We start from the raw sequence: 17242 nt of genomic DNA on the forward strand, positions 1-17242 counted from the left end.
ATTCGGCACAGAGGCCAACACAGGGCTCAATTCCACATGCTGGGACCATGACCTGAGTTGAAATGAAGAGTAGGATGCTCAACCTACTGAGCCACCCAGACACCCCTGTGATTCTGTTTTATATAAGTGATTACTTCATTGAATTTTATAAAATTCAGTACAGTATTTTTATCTGATCCATGCAAAATTATTCCTTTGAGTATAATTTTTCTGCTGTTTTCTTCTTTCATTTTTAACTTTTTGTTAGTACAGTCTTCTGCAAGTGTCTCTTACAGGCCGTTTTATTGCTCATCTTTGAATAAAATTAATTCCTTCTAGATAAGTTATTTGTCAGATTTGGGGGGGGGGGCACGGGTAGGGAGAGATATATTGGATTCATGTTCTAATCCAGGGTCCACAAACCAACTTGTATATCTAATATGGCCTATACCCTTTTTTTTGAACAGCTTGTAACTAAAAAAGTATTTTACGTTTTTAAGGGTTTGGAAGAAGGAGGAGGAGGGGAGGAGGATGTCACAGAGACTATATGTAGCCCACAAAGCAAAAAATATTATCTTGTACTTTACAGGAAAAGCTTGGTAAACTCCATTTCATGTTAACAGAAGTTCTTTTAAATGAAACAAAATAATGCTAATGAATTTTTTAGCTTTTATTTAGTTCATAAGATTGAGATAGCACTGCAAAGAAGTCCTCACCAATCTCTTATTTATTTACTTATCTATTTATTTCCAATGTTTTATTTAAATTAAGTTAGTTAAAATACAGTGTAGTATTGGTTTGAGAAGTAGAATTTAGTGATTCGTTACTTACATATAACACCCAGTGCTTATTACAAGTGCCCTCCTTAATGCCCATCACCCATCTAGTCCATCCTCCTACCTACCTCCCTTACAGCAACCCTCAGTTTGTTCTCTATAGTTAAAAGAGTCTCTTATGGTTTGCCTCCCTCTCTGTTTTTATCTCATTTTATTTTTGCTTCCCTTCCCCAGTGTTCATCCGTTTTTTGTTTTCTTAAATTCCATATATGGGTGAAATCATATGGTATTTTTTTTCTCTGATTGACTTATTTCACTTAGCATAATACACTTCTAGTTCCATCCATGTCATTGCAAATGGCAAGATTTTATTCCTTTCATGGTTCCATTGTACATATATACCACATCTTCTTTATTCATCCCTCAATCTATGGACAACCTCTCTTGTTTAACTTGCCTCAGAAACAGTCTCCTTTCTTTAAGTATGACACTGTGTGTGTGTGTCTGTGTGTGTGTGTGCCTGTGTGTGTGAGATACATTATTTAGCACTCTATTTCCTGCTTCTAGAGAGAATACTGAGATTGGTCAAAAAAGTATTCTGCTATCAGCACACATACCATCTTCATATATACATAGGAAGGATTGTTGATTTTGCTCACAAGTATATGTCATTTGCTTTGAAGGATAGTGCCCAAATGCATTTCTTTGAGACCAGCATCCATGGGTGTATATTCTCATGGATTGTCCCTACCCTTCTTTTTAATTTTTCCCCCATTTTGCAGATTTTACTCATATATTATCATTTTACTTACAAATATCATTTAGTTCCATCAAAAGTGGACATTGGGTTCCTATTTGTTGTTCTCTTAGTTGTATCCATCTGCTTGCTCAAAGAAGAGGAACACACCTACGCTAGTCCCAAATTTGAAAATGAAACATTTATTTTTTAACAAAAATTCTGTATTCTTATTTTGCAGTATGTTGCCAGAAAACTTTTAGGAATAAAGATAGTTAAGTAAAATAGTAAAGATGATAGAAATACAAATGCAAGTTGTCATTACTATGAATGAACATCAAATTCTTACCAGACTGCCTCATAAATATCTAACAAGCACACAGTGCTATTGTGATTGTACACCATGGCAAATTTCTCAGAGCCCCATGTGGTTGGTTAATTAACTCCACATCTGACTTAAGCAACCAGAAGGATAATTTAAGAAATATGCGAATGACTTGAATATTCTAAAGATCAGAGATAAAGATGCATGTTCACTAAATCAGTAAAAATATATATAGGGCACTGTGCTAGGTGCCAGTTTATTCCAGGACTTAGCATTAAGCAGGCCATTCCATTCTACCCTACCAAAGGCAAGAGGAAATGGTTTCAACTAGAGATGTAATTGATATAAAATGAATCAGTTAAAATGAGAAGTAAGAAAGAAAAGAAAAAGAAAAAACCCAACACACACATATAGGGAAAGACTGGCTCTTAGAGGTAATGAAGACCAGGGGAGTAAATAAGACAGTGAAACTATCATCACCATTAATTTTTCTTCTACGGTTCTTGACACGTAGGGAGAAAAAATAGGATAACTAGATGAGTTCATTTGAAAGTGTAAATGAAAAAAAGAATGAGATTAAGTTCATACTGGAAGTTTGTTTTACTTGTTCTTCACACATATTAACCTACACAGTGAAGTTAAATTTTTTTAAATTTCAGACTGTGGACCTTATTTGAAATCATCTGGGCTTAGCTTAATTTTCAACATTTTGCAGTTGCAACATGTTTCCGATATAATTAAAAAGTAAGTTTGTTCTGTGTTCTCTCTCCCACCCTCATTTTCATTGAGGGCATGAATTCTTTAAAAATTTGCATAGTAACATTTACTTTCTTTTCTGCTGCATGAAGGAATATAATTAACAGGGTGAAAGGCATTGAGCTGATGGTTCATAATGCACTAATTCATAATAGTGTATTAGCATTCTGATTAAAATAAAATACCTAATGAAACTAGAGAATGATTTTATTCTCACCCTTCTCATGTGTATGGTGAGTTCTGAGATTCAGGCAATGTTGCTGCAGAAAGGCTATCGTAAGTGAACGCTGCTTAGGAAGCTATTCAACGGGAGATTTTAAACAGCTGTTCCCAAGCTTCATTAAGACTCATTATGAGTTGTCATGTAATAGAGAACTTATATTTTTTGATGATCTCTGCATACCAGTAAAGATAAAAGTATGTCTTAAGGCAGAACTAAAAAGAACAGAAGTTGGTACATATTAAAAATAGATTACTAAAATGCCCTAGTTAGCTGGCACAGACCTTAAAAGCTCAGTACAATCATTCAGATTTAAAGGGAAAGATAAAAAGTGACTAAACTCACTGAGCTTTTAATACATCAACTGTTATATTTTAGGAAAAAAAACTCTATTCTTTTATATGAAAGATACCTGGGGGCCCCAGAGATTGATCTGCACCTCTCTTGATGGGAATTCAGAGAGCCGGCATGGTCACACCTGAGAAAGGCATCCCGATGGCTTTTCTACTTGTTACCCTGGCTTCAAGTGCCAGCAAAGTCATATCTTCCCTCCACGCCTCATGCCCTTGACACCTTTCTCACACCATACAAAGTGAAAGGTTATCTCAATTCTTCGTCAAAGCATGAGGGTCATGGATACAGCTACTTCTGTATCAACAGGGACCTCCAGAATGAATATATAGATAAAATGGACTTGGCAGGGTGTATTTGGGGGAGTAGGGGGTATTAGAATTGGTTTGAAGTTTTGGAGATGTTTTTACAGAGCAAGCCAACTGCTTTTTGTTTTTTTGTTTGTTTTTGTTTTTTACTTAGATTATCAATGAAAGTAGCCAAGATTTTAAAGAAATGCCTTTATTTATACTGTATTAAAGGCAAGAAATACCAGGTCTCCATATCAAATATTAATATTGCTATTAATTTAAGTGGTGTTATGGGGATGGTCAAGATGAACGATGGCAGCTTGAGCACCCTAAACCACAGCTGAGAGCGGCCACACATGCATCAAATGCAGTCCTTTCTCACAACAAGCAGTCACCAAGAACAATCTTGTCAGAGATCTCCACGGACATCTGTGGCTTAGTGTCACCCACAGGCCTGATGCCTGTTCCTTGTCATACTCACCCAGATCTCTGTAGGCCTTAGAAAATTTGAGGAAATTCCAAGCAAATGGTTTTCCTCTTGACTAGTTGTTTACTTTTATGAAGAGTAGACAATGTGTAGCAGGAACGTCTGTCTGCCAGTAGCAAACAGAGGAGCAGATTGCCATGAAGTTCAAGACAACTTGGAGCTTCTCAGAGAAAATTCTTTCATGACATTGAGCCAGATGTGAAAACGGTTATAGGAAACTTTGGGAGCTAACAGATGTAATTCCATATAGTCAAAAATGCTGCAGAAACCCGAGGATGACACACCATCCAACAAAGATGTAGAGGCAAAGTAGGAGAAAACCAGATCAATGTGCACAGCAGTATAAGAAAGATGTGACATCTCTTTTACTCAAGATTAGTGTGAAAGGGAAAGAGTTGGTGTTCAGTGGGAAAGACGCTGGCTCTTCCCAAAAGAACAAGATGAATAAAGGAAGAGTAAATCAGGAGAATTTCCCTATTCTCAAAAATGTGATCAGATTGTAACCATTCTGTTTTTAAACATTTTAAACATTTTCCCAAAGTGCCTAATTAGCATTGTCAGTCAGTTATAAACCAGATTATTGAATGGCTTCATACTCGATAGTCTTTAAACCAATGTCCTAATGTTGTTGGTCCATGTGTTAACAATTTGGAGACATGAGAACGATTTAAGGAGCCTTTATCAGCATTCGTTGCCTATTCAATGTACTGAGGAGTTTTCCAGGTAGGAGATGAGCTTCATACTGGAAAGTTCTAACAGCTGTTGAGACTGCTTACAGATGAATTTGAAATGGCATATGGTGGTATTATTGTTTAGGATGCCTTACCTAATTCCAGTGCAGCCAATCTAATGTTCTCCTTCACAACAGGCTTTCTCTCCTTTCTGTCCTCTCATCATTATAGAACTTTGGACAGTATCTGCAGTTTCAAAAGAGACTTTTATCTCCATTATTTCACAACTCTGTGAAAAACATAGGGCCAGAATTACAATCCCCATTTTATAGATAAGGATACAGGTCAAGGAGGCTACAGGAATTGGGCAGGACATGCAGCTAGTTAGTGGCTGACCTTGGACTTCAACACAGGTATCCAGAAATCTGATCTTGAAAGCGTGTCCTCTCCACAAGAACATATTGCCACACACCCAATTATAGAGGAAGAGAGTCCTAAGGAAGAGAAGAACTGTTTTTGGTAAATCTGTTTTCTAGGATTCCTAGGACGATTTTGAAATCAAGCCCAGACTGATGGTGATTAATTCTTGCCAATCGAGCAGACATATTTCAGAAGTTCCTGCAGCTTTTCTTTTGTAGTTTGCTTCTTTCAAAATTATTTCTCTTTTAAAGAATTGCCGGTTAAATATACAGTGCTTTTAATAGTAATGCAAGGTCTGTATGACTAGCTCCATATGTGAAAAGATGACAGGCAATTTAACTTGGCTGTGTAGACTCTGGTCCTGTGTTGTAATGGATAGTACCACCTTAGTTTTATGCTGCATTTCTCAATGTTCCTAAGGATTTAACAAACTGTAGATGGCTATGTGAGCGACCTTCTCTCCCCATGAATGATGGCAAGCATGCTGTGATGACAGAACCATGCAATCAGTTTTCAGGATGGATCTTCTCTCTTCCCAATGCAGCTACTAAAATAAGAATGGAGTAAAACAGAAAGGGCTTTGTTAAAGTAAAATGTGACTCAGATGCTAAGAGGTCATGGTCTTCCATTATATATTTTTGCAAGCTTAACCCTACAGGTTAACGTCCAGGATTTTTGCTGCTTTAAATAGGTAGCAGTTGAAATGACTTGCCTTTCTTATGTATCATGCCCATGTTTTCTCTGATGAAGGTGAGCAATTATTTTGCCATGCTTTTCCTTGCAAACTTATTTCTCCACTTGACAAGCTCTTTCTTTTATTTCCCATGTAATTCAGACTTCCATTTTGATAATCCTCGAGGTCAGAAGGAGATGGGATTCAAATCAGGATCATTTAAATACAGTCCGTCATGGGCCATTCCCTAGAATAGATTTTATTTCCTCTCTGCATTATTTGACTCACCAGCAATGGTGTAATTTGTTCTCTGTGTTTTCTCTTCAATTTAGCATAGTCTCAGTATTATATGGTATGTTAATTTGAAAGATGAGTACCATAGGATATGGTAGGAACCAGAGAATTTAATGTGAATGAATTTAAGTATTAGGCCCATGAATCAGATCAGCTTTTGCCAACATGAGTTTAGTAGAACATTAATCCTGGGGTGTGAAGAAGGTGGGTGGGGGTGGGCAGGAGGAAGGATAGTTGAGAAATGCTATGTGCCTCTCACTGGAATTTGTAACATACAGTAGCATAGTAGTGACCTTGAGAATTCCTATAGCCGATAATTTTAGTTAACTTTGTTTTATCCAATATCAATCAATTTATTTCATTCAATCACAAATACTTTATCAACGGTTCTTTAAGAAAAAACAACATGTAGAAAATCCTTGTCCCCATGGAGCTCACATTCCAGTGGAGGGCACAGACAGCAAACAAACAAATAAATAAATAAATAGTGAAGTCAAATAGTGCAAAGTTCTATGGACATTAAAATGAAAGAGAGAGGAAGAGGGTGAAGGAGTGTATGTAAAGATGGAAAAGTTGAATATTTATTTGACCACAGAGCCTGTATTGTACATAAGTAATACTTATTAAGGTTTCTAGCCTGGTGTTTTCTGTGGGAAACACTTTGGGATGCACTATTGAGTTGGATCTGCCATCAGGAACTTTGGGCAGCTCACGTTCTAAATTCACGTTTTGTTTCTTTATAGAAAATAATTTTTTAAGTGCCCTACATTCCACATGTATTTTTTGGAACTTGACAGATAAAAATCTGTGATATGTGAGCTAATGTTTATATTGTACTTAAAAAATTTTTAAACTAGCTTTGTCTTTCAAGGGAATGAAATATGAAGCCAAATATCAGATGAATAACCACTAGATGTCGGTGTTATCACTAGGTAACTGAGATGATCTAAAAATCTCTATCATTCTTGGTTGACCTAGATAATTTACTGCATAAGTAGATATTTTGAAATATCTTTATTAAAATTTATTAAAATATAACCGTGTAACTTTCATAAGCAGATGCTAGATGATAAAGACAAATATAAATATAATTTGGAACAAGATTTAAAGAAACATAAGAATGTAGGCTTATACCTATTAATTAACTAAATGTTTCATTTTGTGATATTTCTTCAATGTTAGTTAATATATTCAAGAAACCCCAACTGAGCAACTATTACGTGTCATGTACTCAACTAGGTAACAAGAAAGGTGCAATTAATAAGCTAATCTCCCTCAAAATGAGGGTAGTGAACAATACAATGTGATAAGGTCAGTATATTTTTAGAGACACACACACAAAGTACAGGGAGGAGGTTGGAGGTGGAAGAGTGACAGCCAGTTTTGTAGACAGTTCAGCAGCCACAGGGAGGACTAATTTGTAGGGAGACATGTCTGGGGCATGAGGAGACTTTTGCAGTAGTTCAGGTAAGAAGCCACCAGATAGCAACACCTTCAGTTTCTACCATTCAATCTGTAAAACTACCTGCATATTGACTAATGTTTCCTCTTTTTTTTTTTTTCTCTGGCATAGGCTAATGTGTCTACCTGTCTTCTAGCCCCCATACCCTCCATCTTGTCAAGGGCCTCGTAGCATTGAGTACATTGAGAGAGAGCATGTGTGAACAGGAGAGGGGTAGAGGGAGCATGAGAGAGAATCCCAAGCAGGTTCCACACACAGAATGGAGCCCAATGTGGGGCTTGATCTCATGATTGTGAGATCATGACCTGAGCTGAAATCAAGAGTATTCTGAAACTTCATCTTCTTCCTCTTTCTCAAGTTCCTTCCCAAGAGAATTTATATATTTTCTATTACTGTCAGTCTTTTATTTTTTAATTTTTAATGTTGATTTATTTTTGACAGAGAGAGAGAAAGAGAGACAGACAGACAGAGAGAGAGAGAGAGAGAGAAAGACAGAATGAGCAGTGGAGGGATAGAGAAGAAGACAAAGAATCTGAAACAGGCTCCAGGCTCTGAGCTAGCTGTCAACACAGAGCCCGATGCAGGGCTTGAACCCATGAGCAGTGAGATCATGACCTGAGCTGAAGTCAGAAATACAACTGACTGAGACATCTAGGCACCACTCTATTACTGTCAGTCTTGAAAGAGAGCTGATGAACCCACCAATTCACCAACTAGTGAACTTCCACTGTTCCCACAAAACTCTTACAATTGCCACCTTAAAGGAATTGATTACACTTGCTACTTGACTCACTGCTCAAACGGTAGAACAATCTGCCTCTTGTCCACACAAACAGCTCCCAAGAGTGGTTACTAAAGAACTCTATGTCCCCAATCCAGTGGGCACTTTCATCCTTTGACAGTTTCAGAGCACCTGCCACTTTTGAACATTTCCTACAATTTGAAACATCATCTTCCTACAATACTATATTTTCCTAGTTTATCTGTCTAATTATTATCATTATTTGTCAGACATAACACTACTTTCTCTTCTCCTCAGATGCTGATTTGGTCTAGGGCCTTCCCTGTTCCCATTCTCTGTACTGTCTATGGGTAATGCTTATCTACTTTCTTTTTTTTTTATTTTATTTTATTTTATTTTATTTTATTTTATTTTANTTCCCCGGTTCGCACTCACGTTAGAAGGCTCTCTCAGTGGATTCTGCGTCCTTTGTCTCCCAATCTCTCAGGTTTTGTAAGGTTTCCAATGGCTTCAGATCTTTTCTGTGTGATGTATGGGCGCGAGTGCAAGTACGGAGCTCCTTACTTCTCCGCCATCTTGCCCCCTCCAATGCTTATCTACTTTCATGACTAGCTATTTTTATTTATACGTCAAAGGCTCTATGAAGTCTTTGCTTCCAGCCAAGTTCTCCCATATTTTTCACACAGCATCTTCAAGTCCAATATCTTAAACATTTACATAATTTTTCTCCCAAAACTTATTTCTTCACTGATATATTCTTACTTTCATGTTATTCTAATCAGAAAGTTTGCCAACATCATTGGTTTTTTTCCTTTTTCTTCTATGACTAGATCCAATAAATTCACACATAGTTTAGTGTATTTATTGAGTGCCTACTTTGTGCCAAGTACTTGAGATTTGGTAGTAAGTAAAATATGCAGATCCCTGACTTCTGAGAGCTTACAGTCAAGTTGGAGAAGCAGACGACAAATATAATAATAAGTCATGGATAGCAAGGTGTGATAGATATTTCAAAAGGTATGCTGTGAATAAAAGTATTGAGGGTCTAGCATTAAGCAAGGTGTTCCCAGAAGTGATATTTAAACTGAGATTTCAAGGATGGTAATAAATCAGTTTTGTGAAAAGTGGGGAAAGAATATTTCAGGTAGAAGGGAAAACATGTAAAGGCATTGAAATGGGAAAGAGTTTGCCAGAAGGCCAGTATAAAAGCAGTGTTTGTATTCCTCTCTACTTAAACCTCTTACTTATGCCTTTAAATGCTTATTGTGGCTAATAAAGCTTTTCAGAATTGTGCCCCTGACCTGTCTTAACCCCCATCTTGCTCTGGCTCTTCCATTTTTTAATTCACAGTGCAGGAGACTTCCTTCGTTTCCCCCAGTATATGCAGCTCTCTCTAACTCTTTCCTTCCCACAAGCTCTTTCTTTCAGTGCTGAGAATGATCTCATTGCACTCTCTCTTTTATGCGCCTAATTCAGAACCATTCTTCAGGCTTTCTTGGGGCCTCCTTGCATGACTGGCAGCCCCACTGCCATCTCCTGGTGTGGGATGGTACTGCATAAGCCCTCTTGTTCCTCTTTCTTTGTTTTGCTCTTGTTCAGTGAAAATCTTCCATACTAGACTATAGACTCGACAAAAATAGGGACCCTGTCTGGATTTTTTAAAAAAATTCTTTATCCTCAGTGCCTTATACTATTCCTGTCATAAGTGCCAGTAAAAACTTATTGCATGAATGAGTGATGAAAATGAATTGGATATTGAAAGAGTTGAAGACATGAGGGCTCATAGCCAGTTTTCCAATCCTCCAGTGGTCACTCACATGTGCTACCCATATTGAGGGACAGGTTTATGTGGCAAAGAGATTACAATCAGTCTGAGAAATATTGGATTTAACTTCAGGAAGTCACAATGTTTATCTGTAATATTCTTATAAAAAGCAAATAAGCTCCTTTGCCTCTGACATTCCCCCTCAGCTCTCATATCATTTCTATTGCTGTTCTTTCAGAAAAACATCTCAAAACAGTGTTGATAGTTTTCTCCACTTCTGTGTGTTCCATTAACCCATTTCAAGGAGGCTTTTGTCTCCGCCACTCAATAGGATCTGCTCTTATCAATGTCTTTAATAGCCTGTTTGTTCCAAACCCAGTGGGTTGTACATCTTACTTGGGAGTGCAGACTCTGTTCATCCTTCTTTCTGGAAACACTTTCTTCTTTGGTCTCTTAGTTCTGTTCATACCTCACTGCCCTTCACGCTTTTGCTGGATGTACCTCCACATCTCAAACATCAAATGTTGGGGGACCCTAGGTCTCAGTCCTCACCTCTTACCTATGTGTTCTTATTTAATCTCAAGGCTTTGCAAAGCATCTATTTCATGGTGAGTCCCAAGTTGATATATGTAGCCCTGATCCCAGTCCTGAACCAGAGACCCATCTATTCAATTTTCAACTTGACATCTATACTTAAATGCTTAGTAGTCATCTCAAATGTAACACATCAAAAACTGGACTTCCGAACTTCCTCTGAAATGTGCTCCTCCAGAAGTTTGTTCCATCTTGGTAAATGTAATACAGCCAGTTGCTTCAACTAAACATCTCACATTCTACATATCCCAATCTTAAATGCCCTGATTTGATGTATGTCCAAAACATAACCACTCCTCACCACCTTCACCCTGGCAAAGTAGGCTAACTGGCTCCCTGATTGAATCCATATCCCACAATGCCTGTTTCTGCATAGCATCCAGAGTAATGTTTCTTTCACAGTGGTTTGCCAGATCATATTACTCTGTTTTCAAAATCCTGAAAATCTGATGGTTTCTTATCTTACTCTGTCCTTACCATGGCCTTCAAGGCTCTGCATGATCTTTCCCCAGTTGTTCCTTTCTGACTTCATCTTATTCTGTTTTCTTTCTTGGCTAAATGTGCTCCAGCCACATTGACCTCTTTGCTTTCATTCAGTACTCCATGACAGCTCCTACTTCAAACCTTTTGAATGGTCTGATTTTTGTTTGTTTGTTTGTTTGTTTCTGGGAACACTCCCTTTCCAGATGTTTTAATATGGCTCATTCCATTCTTAGGTTCTTGTTCAAATATTACTTTATCTGATAGTCCATCCATTAATATTTCATTGAAAATAGAATCATCCATTTGACCTTAAATTCATAGCACGTACCATCACTTGACCCATAATATATCTCTTTCTTTATTTTAGATAGTAGACACATAGTAGGCACATAAATAAATTAATTCAGAATTCTAATTTAGAATTTAGATTTATGGTCCAAATTCAGAAGACCTATTCTGTTTCCTCTACTTGCCTTAAAAAAGGCAAAATCCTGAAACCTTTTCCATCATACTTATCCTATTCTTCAGATGGTATGTTGACTCCTAAGGACAACTAATTACCTGACAGAATTATGTGGTTCCTATTTTTTTGCTGAAAATTTAGATTGCTTTTCTATTTTTCTTACCATGATTTTTCTCTAGGTTACCCTGATTATTTATGCTTATTTAGCTAGATGGGTTCATTCCTCTTATTCTTCCAGATCAGGGTGTCCTTAAAGTTTACTTCATATCAAGAAAGAGAAGCAGCCCTGTCAGTAGCTTTGTTTTCTAAGCCAGGCTGATTTTTATAGAAAAATTCTAAAAGGGTTTACCTCGCTTTTTTAACATCATAACATTTCAAAACAACATAACATAGCAAAAATAATTTGTAAAGAGTTACATAGTAATTTCCCAACACCTCTCAACACCATGTGCCAGCTGGTGCTCTCAGGGTGAATGGCTGGGTAATGGCTCAGTTCCCAGGGAGAAGGAAATGAATATCTAAGCAAGTTTTTTGTTTTTCAGTGCAATTAAATTCCCTTAAGGCAGACACGTTGTTTTCTTCAAGGCTTTTTTTCCCTGGGCCTAGGATTGTGCCTTGCCTTTTGTGAATATGCTAAAAATAAATACATGTTGAATTAAATAAGTGAATAAAAATAAGCAAAAGGAGTTCACATAAACAGAGAAGCAAGGAGTTCACATAAATAGTTTTCTAGAATAAGCCTTAAATATGATATGTAAGATAAGGCTTTTAAACTTTGATCAGGATAAATAAGCCACAGCCTCTGTGCACTCATTCATAAAATGGGGATGACGACACCTCATGTGACTGTTTTAACGATTAAGTGAAATAACATGAAATATGTGGCACATCCTGGTTAATAGATAACAGTTAATTTTTTTAAGTTTATTTATTTATTTTGAGAAAGACAGAGACAGTGAAGGGGGGCGCAGAGAAAGAGGAAGAGAGAGAATCCCAAGCAGTCTCTGTCCTGAAGCACAGAGTCCAACGCAGGTCTTGAACTCATGAAACCATGAGATCATGGCCTGAGCCGAAATGAAGTGTTGGATGCTTAACCAATGGAGCCACCCAGGGGCCCCAATAGTTAAGGTTTTCGGTTTTTTTGTTTTTTATCAACCTCTACACCCCCTGATGAGAGAGCATGGGTCAGGCTGAGGGCAAAGTGTAGGCTAATAGCACACACAACACCCCTCCCCCAAGTGGGAAATGTATGATATTCCTTAGATACTCCCAGCTATCCCAAAACAAGAAGGGACAAAAAACAAATTGTGAAACTCTTTAGAGTCCCCACTAGTTTACCAGAAAAAGGCAATCCCATCATAGCTTAAAGTCTAGGAACTCCCTACAGTCTTTATGTTAATGTTTTGCCAGAGGGAAAAGCAACCTTAACTTGACAATAGCTTGGCCTCCAGTAAGTCTTTAGTATGCAAAAATCTCTTTGGAAACTCCCCCTTGATTTTATCTTCCCAGATTCCATAAAATGGTCACCCTCTATAACCCCAATGCAGCTCTTCCTTCCCATGGGTCTTGTCCCCATGCTTTAATAAAATCAGTTTTGCACCAAAGAGGACTTCAAGAATTCTTTCTTGGCCATGGACTCTAGACCCCACAAACCTGCATCATCAAAACATTCTGAAGCCTAATAAATATTTTGGAACTTGTATGGTACATTATTATTATTTGGTAAAATTGCTATATTTCTGTTATTACATAAATAGCAGTATGGCATGGTACGTATGTATTGGTCACACTCTCTTCAATATGCACCTAGGTTCCTTGAGGAAATCAACTTAATTTGGCATAATCCCAACCTTTTCTCATCTTTGTAAACCACTCTTTCTTTATTGTCCTCTTCCATCCCCTCAACAATCGATGTCAAAGAAAGAGAAGCTCTGACCTCTGTCAAGGTCAGAAAAGAGCCCTCAAGAAAACTTAATTATGTAACAATATTAAAGACTAGAATATTTATTGGGGAAAAAAGTGAGGTTAAAAATGGTACTGAATAGGAATAATTATTTTCCTGGGCCATTTTATTCTTTGGTACTTCATAGCTTCTTGACCTCAGCACTGCCAACATTTGGGGCTGAATAATTCTTTGGTAGAGGTGGAGGTTGTCTTTCATGCTCTAAGATGTTTAGCAACATCCTTTGCCTCTACCCATTAGACGCCCATAGCACCCTTCATTTGTGACAACAAAAATGCCCTTAGATGTTGCCAAGGACAATATCCTTATGTGGGATTGTGGTGGTGGGAATTGTGAATAACCCCCAGCTGAGAGCACTGATTTACTGGAAGAATAAGATGGACTAGGGGGAGTTTCCCAATTTAAGAGTTTCCTCTTAGCCTTAGAAGGACAAGGCAACTTAGGCCAGACCTCAGGGTAAAATCAGTAAAAAGGAGGGGTTTAGATATTAAGTCATTTTCTCTCAATTCCTCCTGCTTAGGGTAGATAAATTCAACGTAGGCCTAGGGTAGGGTGACTTTAGTTCCAGTTTCCTGAAACTGACACAGCCTATAGTTGATATCCTGGTGTAATTGTTAATAATGCTCCTTTTTATTCTCAAAAGTGTCTCTATTTAGGCAATAAATTATATGGTCACTTTAGTCCATGTAGTGACTGCTATACTAGATGCTGGGAATTCAGTGGTAAAAATGTACAAAATCTACTCTTTCCCCTTCGGGAAAACATTTGAGATGGGGGAGAAGAAAAATAAATGTATTATGTAGATGTGTGGATATGGATGAGACTTCTCATGGCTCTCTTTAATCTGTACTTAAGTTAAAGGAGCACATTTTCAGTTTGCTTTTATTTTCATATCATGCATACGAATCCCCAGACAAAACCAGGTTTTGTGTAGCTCTAAGATTATATGATAGAGGTGAGACACTATTAAAAATACAGTAAAATTATGAATAACAATTAGATGAGAGGCCCTAAAACCTAAGCTGTATTAGCTTCATGATTAATCCATTTCTGAAGACAGATCATCAGCACTGGAGACCCCAGCTGGAGAAAGAGTGAGAAGTTTCCTAGAGGGCTTACATCTCCTCCAGCATCCAGGGAGAAGGGTGGGCCAGGCCAGAGAGTGTGGACCCTGAGACATCACTAACAATCCAAACCACATATTTTTTGTATAATATTGAGTATTTACAATTTCTTTTGACTGGGTTATACTAACCCTAACCCCCAACAATTACCCACGGCATTTTACTGGGGTCAGCACTTGTATGTCATTTTGTGAGATAGTCCACAAAGGAAGCTTTGAAGAATAGGTGATTTTTTAAAGTGTCATTAATGTTTCTAATGATGGCTGGCAGGTAATTAGTCAGAAAAATATTCTAACAAAGTGGCTTGAGCAATTAAGACTGTCCAGTAAAAGTAATGGATGCCTCGTTTGATAAGAAAAGTGTGGGTTCCATGCAGTTAAACAAGCTGCTCCATTGTAAGAAGATTCAGAATCTTTTTGTTCTTTCTCTTAAATCCCATAGCTTCACACTGTGGTCCTATTTGAAATCTGTCAGCTGAAGTTTTAACCATAATACCAGTCTTATCTTTTCAAAAGGATTGGATCAAAGTAGCTTAGTTTTCATCTGACTATAACAGGGAAAATGGCCTGTGGCTGTCACTCTGTAATGAGAACTTTCCCAAGTGGCCAGCACTAAAGAAATACGGTGATATGTTGACTTCATGTTTATCATCAGAAATTTCAATCTTTAAATCTATATATATATATGAAATCACAGTTGTTGAGAGAAGTGATCTTAAGAGTTAGTAATATAATTTACTATTTCACCTATGAAAAGAGCTTAATGAGAATGAAATATTTCTTCAAACTAGGTCAAAATCAAGGGCAGTGGCTCATGCCATATATCCTTAAACATCAAACCCTGCTTCAAAGAAGCAATGCATCATGGAAATGGACAGTTTATGTTATGACAGGCTGTACCACTAGATAATAAATTGGGGAAAAGACAAATTAAATTTAGGCATTTGTATAAAGTTTGAATAATGGAATTTTCCTGAGCTCTAAATTAATATTTCAGCTACTAAACCAGAATTACAGTCTTTTTTCATATTATATTTTTGTACATTATCAATGGGGGAAAAACAGTAGTTTTTTATTTGAATTTTTCCCTAATAGATTTATGTCCTTTATTATGCAAGGGAAGTGACGTTGTTTGTGCTTATCTGTTTTCTGTTCAAAAACTTGGAGAAGATGGATTTTCATTCTTAGTTGGTAGATTATTTTGCTCTGATGTTTTAGTTAGCATTTGGTTTTCTCTATCTTCAAATATATTAACGTGTAGACCTTTGGAAATATCTTGTACTAGTGCAAGAGTCAGTTTTATTATTATGCTCTGGATATATATCTGAGTGAGAAATGGATCTGAAAATTGAATGTGATGAGAATAGTTGCTTGTAGGAGTGTCAATCAGTCAGCTTAGGTGGAAAAAGAAAACAGTTTAGAATTAAAAAACAATGTTAAACAAATTGTAAGGAAAGAATATATACATATATATGCATATATAACAACTTATGGACAGAAATTACTTCTGTATTTACTGATAGTTTCACAATTCTTCAGAGAATTAAATATCATACAGTGGGACCAAGTATAGAATTTGCATTTGTTTCTGCATTTCGATATGCATTTTCCCTAAAATAAAAAAAAACTGAATACAACTCTCTACAAATTAATACTTATACTGAATTTTGAGGCTTTCAATATAATTAGGAATATCAGATGGTTTAGATATGAAAACACATTTTTAGAACTTGGATTTGTTACATAAGATTTTTATTATAAAAATTAGAGGAAAGAAACATATTGCAGAATAAGGGCTTTTGTTAAATAAATTACTTCTTTTTTTTTTTAATGTTTATTTACTTATTTCTAGGAGAGAGAGAGAGAGACAGCGTGAACAGGGGAGGGTCAGAGCGAGAGGGAGTCACAGACTGAAACAGGCTCCAGGCTCTGAGCCGGCAGTCAGCACAGAGCCCGACGCGGGGCTCGAACCCACGAACCGCGAGATCATGACCTAAGCGAAAGTCGGACGCTTAACCGACTAAGCCACCCAGGCGCCCCTAAATAAATTACTTCTTACACATAAAACTTCTTGAGGCACAGACTGTTAGTTCCTTCCCTGTATCTATGCCTTCCTTTCTCTCTGTAACAGAATCCCAGGTTCTAAGTGGACGTAAACACGTAGCTGAATAGACTACATCTTTCAAAGTCTCCTAAAGGTGGTTATGACTAAGTTATTGCCCATGAGATGTAAACAATGTTACATAGTACTTCTGGAAAGTGCTTTGCAAAAAGGAGGGGTCATGCCTCTCTTTTGCCCTCTGACCAACTCATACTCTGGCATATATATGTGATGATTCGTGTTCTAGGAGCCATGCTGGTTGATAACGCTGCCGGCCACATCTGAGAAGTGGCAAAGAAGTGAGCTTGAAGGGACTCAGATTGTCTGTTAACTTTATGTAACTACTCTACAACCTTAAACTATCAACCTCTGGAATTTTTTTGTGTTAGAGAAATAACCATATTTTGTTTGAGCCATTGTTGTTATTATTATTTTTAATGTGGCCCTACCTCATCTCTAAAGATATACAATATTTATTTTTTTAAGTTTATTTATTTATCTTGAGAGAAAGAGAGAGACCCGCACATAAGAGCAGAGGAGCAGAGAGGGAGAGAGAGAGAGAGAGAAT

The sequence above is a fragment of the Crocuta crocuta genome, unplaced genomic scaffold (assembly GCF_008692635.1).
Source record: "Crocuta crocuta isolate KB4526 unplaced genomic scaffold, BGI_CrCroc_1.0 scaffold120, whole genome shotgun sequence".
NCBI classification, from domain to species: Eukaryota; Metazoa; Chordata; class Mammalia; order Carnivora; family Hyaenidae; genus Crocuta; species Crocuta crocuta.